Source organism: Capsicum annuum, chromosome 12, assembly GCF_002878395.1.
Source record: "Capsicum annuum cultivar UCD-10X-F1 chromosome 12, UCD10Xv1.1, whole genome shotgun sequence".
In the NCBI taxonomy this organism is placed as follows: domain Eukaryota; kingdom Viridiplantae; phylum Streptophyta; class Magnoliopsida; order Solanales; family Solanaceae; genus Capsicum; species Capsicum annuum.
This window is the reverse complement of record NC_061122.1, coordinates 33515284-33524842: the sequence shown is the minus strand read 5'-3', so window position 1 is coordinate 33524842 and position 9559 is coordinate 33515284. Positions and strand designations below refer to the sequence as shown.

Below are 9559 nucleotides of genomic sequence, written 5' to 3'. Positions count from 1 at the left end.
ATACCCATCCAGAAAACAATAATACTCTTGCACCACCAATCTATCTAGCATTTGGTCAATAAAGAGAATTAGATAGTGATCTTTATGAGTCGGTTCATTCAACATCCGATAATCAATATAGATCCTCTAACTGGTCACCGCACATGTGGGAATCAACTCATTATCATCATTGGTTACTACAGTCATTCCTTTCTTTTTGGTAGGTACATAGTGCACCAAACTTACCCATTTTCTATTGGAAATTGGGTAGACAATACCACTATCTAACCACTTGATCACTTCTTTTCAGACCACCTTATTCATCACAGGATTCAACCTTCGTTGTTGCTGCACTCTAGGTCTGTAACCCTCTTCCATGTAGATCTTTTGCATGCAAAATGCTGGATTGATTCCTGTAATATCAAATATTTGTCATCCAATTGCCTTCCTTCTCCTCTTTAGAAATGCTACAACTTTCTTTAACTGTATATCTGATAATCCTACAGGCAAAATAATAGACAAGCTTTATTGATCACCAAGAAAAACATATTATAAATAAGGAGGAAGAACCTTCAGCTCCAAGTTAGGATCTTCTTCAACTAAAGGCCTAGCTGATGGACCAATTGGCCTATTCAAAGGCTCAAACTGCACTTTCTTTGCCTTAATCACTGCCAAATTCATAACTTGGACTAATTTCAATGCTTTCACGTCTCCATAAAGATCATGACCCATCAAAACTCTCTCTAATAAATCATCAAACAACAATAACTACCAATCCAAAACATGATAAATAACCAATATAGAAGAAAACTCCTAATATGGCTGGCAATTTCAACGCTTTGTACACATCAAAAACATCCAATTTATCGTGTGTTCACATTGTCATTTTTCCAGCTGATACATCAATGAGTGATTGTCCTGCTGTTAAAAAGGGTCATCCCAAAATAAATAAAACAACAGGATCAGCCTCAAAGTAAAAAAGTTACAAATTCCACTGAGAAGATTAAAGATCCTACTTGCACTAACATATCTTCAATAATACCACCTAGCCTAGCAATAGACCTATCCGCCAACTGCAACACAATAGTAATGGTTTTGGGACTCCCAAAACCCATCTTTTGGTACCACGATGTGGGCATGAGATTTATTCTAGCACCCAAGATCATACAATCCATGTGCATAAATAGACTGTTCAATGGTAATATGCAAGGTGAAACTACTTAGATCCTTCAACATTGTGGGTAGTTTATTTTGGATTTTGGACGTTCACTCTTGAGTGAGGGAAATTGTAGCATATTTTTTCAATCGGTTCTTATTCGAAATAATATCCTTCAAGTATTTTGCATATTTTGTCACACTCTACAATATGTCAACAAGAGGAAGGTTTACTTGAACCTACTTCAGAAGATCTAGGAAATTTTTATAACTTGCTTTCTCTTGATACTTCCTTGACCTTTGAGGAAAGGGTAAGGGTATAGTCTTTTTTTTGTATGAATTTCATCTCTTGCCTCTTTTTTCCTTGACTTTCTTCTCTACATTGTCTTTCAAACTATCATCAGTGACTATGTGATTTTCCTTCTCCTGAACTGTCTCCTTAGTTTGCATCCCACTCCTTGTTGTAACAATATTTAACTGCTTTGGATTGGCCACTATATCACTAGGTAATGATCATTGTGGCCTTGTAGTCTATGATCCTACAACTTGACCCAACAACAACTCTAGTTTTTTTGTAAGCAATTGTTGACTCTTCAATTCAGCTGCAAACTGTGCCTACTGAGTATTTATGTGTGCCACAAACTGTGTTTATTGAGCCATAAACTATTTAATAAATTTCTGCATAATGCTAGTTTTAGCGGTCGCCTGATTATTCTGAACTGGTTATGGATTTAGTTGCACTGATCCTTTGTACTGATATACATTCTGTGCCTGATTTCCACCCAATGGGAAATTGGGGTGGTTCCTCCATTTGGGACTTTATGTGTTGCCAAAATTATATTGACCCTGATGATTTGCATTCCCCATGTAGTTGACTAAATCTAGATTAACTGAAAAATGTATCTGCTATGTACTCACCACTTCCACAAACTTCACACCACCAATATACCTATTAAACTGTATTAGCTGCAGCAGCTAGTTGTGTCACAACCAACTTTTAGTTATTCAACTAAGTAGTCATACGGTTTTGCGTTGCTGCAATCTGTGCTTGTAATATAGTGAACTGATCAACCTTCAATACCCCTGCAACCTTCTTGAGAGCGCTTTTTGAGTCTGCATGCCAGTCAGGATTCCCTTGTGAGATTTAATTCTACAGTGTATACAATTCTTTATAATTTTTCTCCAAAGATTAGCCTCTTGCTGCTGAATCCAAGAGAATCTTCGTATTCCACTCAAGGCCTTCTATAAATATGTGCACCAAGACATCATTCTATTTATGGTGATGAGGATAATTTCTGAGCATGCCTTTAAATATCTCCCAAGCTTGGTGGAGATTTTCTCCATTTTTTTTCTGAAACTCAATATCTCACTCCTCAATAGTGCGGTCTTCTAGGATGGAAAGAATCAAATAAGGGACTTTCAAGCACAATATTCACAAAAAGTGATGGAGTATGGTGGTTCAGCATGTAACTACCTCTGTGCTTCCCCATTTAGAGAAAAAGAAAGAGTGTCAATCTTACATAATCAATATTCATATTTTTAGGAATGTATGTATCACTTATTTCCTAGAAGGTCTGTATGTGCTGCTGCGGATCCTCATGTGAAAGTATGTGAAATTGCCCCGTAGAATTCAACAATTGCACCATATTTTGTTTTAATTGTCTCCAACCACCTATCTTAGGCTTCTGAATGTTGTTAGCCACATGGTTCGTAAGTGGGATTGCTACCTTACGAACAAGTCTTGCCGTTGGTTGAATAGGAATGACTGGAATAATCAGAGCTAGAACATTTTCAACATTTGGATCAACATCATTAGGTTCTTGTATTTTAGCCATCAGACCCTGTTGAATGAAACATTGAGCTCTTAGCCTCTGATGAAAAATCAATTACAATTATGCAAAAGGCTCTACCAACTCTTTATCTCTAGCCAGTCCAGAATTTAGCTAAACCTTCAAAAATTCAGCTGCTAAGATCAACTTGTTAACACTTAAACTTATTATAAAAAACCAAAAATTAAGAAATTCACTAATTTTACTAGTCCCCGACAACGGCGCAAAAAACATATTGCGTCCCTATGCACACGCAAGAGTACGTGATCGTACAAGTAGTATAAAGACTTAGTCAGTCAGATATCATTCCCACGAGGGATATTCAAATCCGGGAGGTTGTTTTACAAAAAATTCCTCATGAATAAAGTCATTTAAGAAAGCACTTTTTATGTTTATTTGATAAAGTCAAATTAATAAACGCATTTTACGGCCTCAAACAAGTTCCAAAAGGTTGGTATGAGAGATTGGGTACTTTTTTAGTAAATAATAATTTTCAAAGGGGTAAATTTGATACAACTCTGTTCATACAAAATCTTTATTCAAATATTCTCATTGAGCAAATTTACGTTGATGATATCATTTTTGGTAGTTCTAGCATCTCTATGTGCTAGAATTTTACTAATTTCATTAAAGGAGAATTCAAAATGATTCTTATGGGTGCACTCACATTCCTTCTGGGATTACAAATCAAACAAACTCCCAAAGAAACTTTCATCAGTCAAGACAAGTACACAAAAGAACTTATCAAAAAGTTTGTTATAAAAAAAGAAAAGACCTATGGAACACCTATGAGCCTATCTACAAGCATTGATTTAGATTTGTCCGGAAAAGACATTGATGAAAATATTTATAGGGGGATGATCAGATCTCTCCTACACCTGACTGCAAGTCGAAAAGACATTATTTTCAATGTGTGTAAATGTGCTAGGTTCCAGTCGACTCCCAAGGAGTCTCATCTCATTACCATCAAATGAGTTATCGATATCTTATAGGAACTCAAGACTTTACTATGGTATCCCTGCTTCTCATATTTTGATTTAATTGACTATTCAGATGTTGATTTTGTAGGAGATAAAAATGATAGAAAGAGCATTAGTGGAACATTTCAAATTCTTGGTGATTCCCTTATCTTATGGAATTCCCTTATCTTATGGCATAGCAAGAAGCAAACTTCAGTTTCTCTCTCAACAACAGAAGCTGAATACGTAGATGTCAGAAGTTGTGGTACTCAAATCTTATGGATTATGCATCACCTTCTTGATTTGACTTATCTTTTGAATCTATTCCTATTATGTGTGATAATACCGGTGCTATGAGCTTACCTAAGTATACTTTGGATCATTCTAGGGCAAAACATATTTATATTAAGCATTATTTTACTCAAGATCATGTAGAAAATGGTGATTTTACTCTAAAATTTGTTGACTCTAAAAATCAACTAGCATATTCAACAACAACAACAACAAACCCAGTATATTCCCACGGAGGGTAGAATATATGCAGCCCATACCACTACCTCTAAAGAAGTAGAAAGGCGATAAACCCCTGGCTCAAGACAAAGGACAGTATACAAAAAACATGAAAAGCATGGGACATGATAAAATAACATAGGCACAACATCCACAAAAATATTGTACATTTCCAAACAAAGGACAGCAAAGCCCTCCTAGAAGAAACCTCTGCTAGAAGAAAGATTATGTTCCCTTAGAAAAAGGCTTGGTATTCTTAGCATTAATGATATTTAAGTCCTATTCTGGATAGTAATTTGCCACAATTTTTCTAAATAAAAAAATTATATATGCATTTGTTTGCTACATCTCTTCAGAAAGAGGAGTCATCATTACTTTGTCTATGTGTATCTCTATGTGTGGATTTCTTTGTCTACATATTACCTACGTGTTATTTCTTTTTTATTATGTCAAAGGGGGAGAAAGTAGAAACATAAAAGTCGCCTACCAGTCAGGGAACCAGAGTAAGTCAACTAATATTACATGGAAGTCAGATCAATACTTGTACAAGTGAAGGGGAGCAAGCTGATAGACAGGAAAGTCATCTAATGTTTACTTTTGTTTTTCATTATCAAAAAAAGGGATATTGTTAGCCTCTAAGTCTACATTTTATTAATGACAAACTAACAAGTGTATCTTTGAAGGATATTGAGGGCTGCTAATGTTGGAAGGACATCAACTCATAATCCACAACGTCCAAGTAAATCAGTCATAATAAGAATAACTGGAAGGAGAATCTCATCCCTAAAAGTCACAAAAAATAGATCAATCACGATCAAGTAGAAGAAGAAAAAGGATATTTGAAGATTGAAGGGTATCTCACCCACAGATATGAAGGATAAAAAAGACTAACTCAACATGGAAAAACCAAGTGTACCATCTCAAAATATAGAAGAACATCCAATCATGAAAAGTAGGATCACGAAATTCAAATAGTATGGCAAGAAAATCAATCAAATATCTTGGAAATGGAAGAAGGAAAACAATCCCAGAATCATAGCAGATTAAATCAATCAGGACATAAAGTAATTACATGGACATATCTTATATGGACATGATAATTGTGAAAATGTACCACGTATAGACATATCTAATATACTCATACATTATGTGTCCATCCCTCAATCAAGGAATTAATTCAAATCTGTGATTGGGAAGAAATCTCAAAGGTTTCATTTTGAAAAATGGAAGTAAAATATTATAAAAGAAGAAGACTGACGATGGACATAGGTTACGCAACTTTAAGGAAAAAAAATCAAAGTGTCTCAATCTTAGTTTTGCAAGGCTTTGTAACTTTTAGTTTACAGTTGTTATATAAAGAGTAGCACCGAGTCAAATTTGTAACATTAACTAAATCTATGTAACATGATCTGAAGAGCAAAATAAGTCTTCAAAACTTCTTCTTGTTATTGTACTTGAGCTCAAGATTGAATGATCTAAGGAAACTTTGAAATTCAAGGGGTCTAGAAGTAGGCACCACATTGGTGTTATGAACCAGGATAAAGTTCTATCTCTTTGCTTTGTGTTTAACAATTTATTTGCTTAATTGTGTTAAATCTAATTTATTTTGTGAAGTGCATTGATCTGCAGGCGATTCGATTCAAAAAAGTCAGTGTAATGCCCCAAAATCTAATTTCTGGGATGCCACATGGTGCTCTAAACTACAAGTATTCCTGAGCTAACCCTGGCTCCCTTCTACTAAATTTGAATCTCAAAATAGGGGAATATAAATGTACGATCAAAATAAATGTAGAAAAACTGTCTGAATTATCTAAGTATATCTGAAAATACTAATCTCATTAGTTTGATAAAGCAAATACTAAAAATCTAAATACTGTAACTAAAATCTAAAACTAAACCTGGTAGTCCGACAAGCCTCTACTGGCTGAATCTAGAGAGTCACTGGGATAGGCCCCAGCTGACTAAAACTGTCCAAAATGAAAATTGAATCATCTACTAGTAAACTGAAAATTTGAATAGCTAAGTCCCCAAACTATGAAGACTTACCAACTACAGAGAAGTAGATTAGATGCTGAAAAATCACTCACGCTGTTGAGACTGAGCACTTGAACCTATATTATGAGACAATGTAGCACATAGACTATATGTGGATTAGTACTTTAGGAATGTACTGAGCATATGGAGGTGCACTCAATAAGTCAAACAATACTTCAATAGCATCACAAGTTATAAAATAATGCATGTAAAACATAAATGACTCACATAGGCTTGAGTAATCTGAAATCTGAAGATCATAAATCATGGATAGTAAAGCATATAATGTAAATCTTGAGAGCCTTTACAACTAGTTTCTAAAATTTGTCCATTACTAAAAGCTATGTTTTAAATTAAAGAACTTTAAAGATATAGAGAAAGTACTTTATCTTAGGGGTTTAGAAATTTGAAAATTTATTCTGCATAGGAGGTTCTTCTAACTGACATGAACCATGCGAGCATTGAGTCCAACATTCTTGTCCCCCTAAGGAGGAATCCTCACGTCGGGGAGAGGAGTCATACTCTTTCAAGGGAGTATAACCTATTTAAGTGATCACATATCTATCACCCAGGTATAAATGGGAACAATCTAAATCCTACATTGGCACGTAGTTCTGGGATATGAAACTGTAGTAATGTAACCATCTCGGTGCTAAATACTACCCGCATTAAACCTATATGCTCATTCTAGGGAAATCCACTTTTAAAATAGTATAGTGGTTTATAACAAAAACCCACTGTACATCTGTAAAGCTAAATCGGTAATCTGGATCTCTCAAGTGGATTCCAAAACTAATCTGAGACCAAACAAAAGGTCAAATCTTTAACAACGATCTAAAAGGAATATAGTCATAGGGTGCTTATAGCACAAAAAAAAAACTTAAAATAGAAATCTTTAATTAGGGCTTAGTGACCCATGAATCAAACTCATGTTAAAATATCATATTGTTCATGCTTGATAATGTAAACATTCATAAATTAATTCAAAATCTGGAAATCACTGGAATATGCATAAAAATATGAACATAATCATGTAATTCAACATTTAAATCTCTGGAAATCTCAAAAGCTTGTAAATAACCATAATGGGTATAAACCCTAAATTGAATTTCATTGGAATTAAAATAAGTTTTGGGCACTAGGACGAAAGGATTGTCCTTGTTCATAACCCCACACACCTCAATTGATGAACTAGATGCTAAGGCTTGAATCTTGGATCCCTATTGATGCTTTTAAAGTTGAATCTTTTTGAAGTTCTTGAGTTGGGAATCCTAAATCTTAAATTGCCTTGGAGAATTAATAGAGGAATTGGATTTCTTGGGGAGTAAGCTTTGATGATGAAGGGTTTTTTTTAAGAGTATTTTGGTGAAAAGTGGGTATAATATGCTTAGGATAGGTTAAATGATCTGTAATTCATGACTTGGGGCTAGAGAAAAAAAGAACAAAGAGCCCTTTTAAAAATTTTACTCAGAATGGGAATCTTCCCGAACTTGGTCTAGATGCGACACAACGTTATCGCGGTGACCTACTGGAAACTGCTAACTGGGACCTGGAAATTCAATGCGACATAGAGCTATTGTGGTATGCTTCTGAATTACTATTTTGGCCTCCTCTACGATGTACCATTATTATGGAGGCTCACTGCAAAGTGACAATTGTGAAATGGGTCATAGTGGAATCACGAAATCTTATTGGAAATTGACAATTTTCATTTAAATTGTCTCCGCGACGCGCTAGTGACCGAAATGACGGTGTTTTAGGATTGAAACTTAAAATCACAATAGCTCCTCGTTCGGTTATCAGATTAAGGCAAATCTTATATCGTTAGAAAGAAAATTCAAATTCCTACACATTGGAGGTTCTAAATTTGGAAAATTTAATATGTATGAAAGGTAATACTCTCTTGAAGCCAACACTTGGCATTCTCAATGCTAAATTGAACTAGGAAAACTACAGGGTGTTACAATATCTCCCCCTTGGAAATATTCATCCTCGAATGTGGCTAGTTTGACTAAGGACACTGAGGAATATGAGGCTACATGATAGAATTCACAACTAAAACAAATTGTACAACTGATTCTAACTTATACTGAGCTTCTAAGTTAATCTATGAGTGCATGAATTTTCAATGAAGATGACTATACAGCTAAATCTAAAACTAGAATGATACTAAATTAAGGAAGAGTATTACCTTCGACAGGATATAAATTTGTAGAGAAGTGGTGAGGGTACTTGGATCGCATATCATCTTCTGTTTCCCAAGTGGCACTTTCAATAGATTGATTCCGCCAAAGAATTTTGACCAAGGGAACTTCATTATTCCTTAGTCTACAGATCGGATAATCTAAAATCTCAACTGGAATCTTTTTGTATGGAAGGCTATTCTGAATATCTAAGCTTTCTAAAGGAACCATAACACTGGAGTTACTCATGCACTTCTTAAGCATAGAGATGTGGAATAAAAGATGAATGGATACAAGTCTGCATGCAAATCAAGCTCATAAGCTACATTCCCAACATGACTCACAACTCTGTAAGGGCCAACATACGGGGGACTAAGCATCCCTTTTTTACTAAATCTCTTCACCCCTTTCATGGGTGATATTTTCAAATACATTAAATCACCAACCTCAAACTTGAGGTCCCTTCGTTAAACATCTGCATATGATTTCTAATGACTTTGGGTTGTTTTAATCTTTCCCTAATCAACTAAATCTTCTCCATAGTTTTGAACACTACGTCTGGCTAAAGAAAAGTGGCCTCACCCGCTTCAAACAAACCTATGGGTGATATGCATCTCCTTTTATAAAGAGCCTCAAATGGGGCCATCTGTATGATTTAATAGTAGTTGTTATTATAAGCTAACTTAATCATTGGCAAACTTGGAAATCAAGAGTATATGCCCTCAACCTATCTTCTAGAATTTGGATGGTCCTCTCTGCTTGACCATCTATCTGAGGGTGGAAAGCTCAACTAAGATAGACTTGGGTACTAAGATACTTCTGGAAGGCTCTCCAAAACTGGGAAATAAACTAAGTATCCCTATCTGAAATAATAGACAAGGGAACTCCATGCAGTCTGACTAAATCTCTG

General features: G+C 35.1%; 1 non-coding gene across 1 annotated transcript; it reads left to right on the top strand.

Annotated features, from left to right (window-relative positions):
- The first annotated feature begins 2408 nt into the window (after positions 1-2408).
- LOC124889888 lies at positions 2409-2514 on the top strand. The gene has a single exon (XR_007048801.1). It is a non-coding gene; the product is annotated as a small nucleolar RNA R71 (small nucleolar RNA).
- The last annotated feature ends 7045 nt before the right edge of the window (positions 2515-9559 follow it).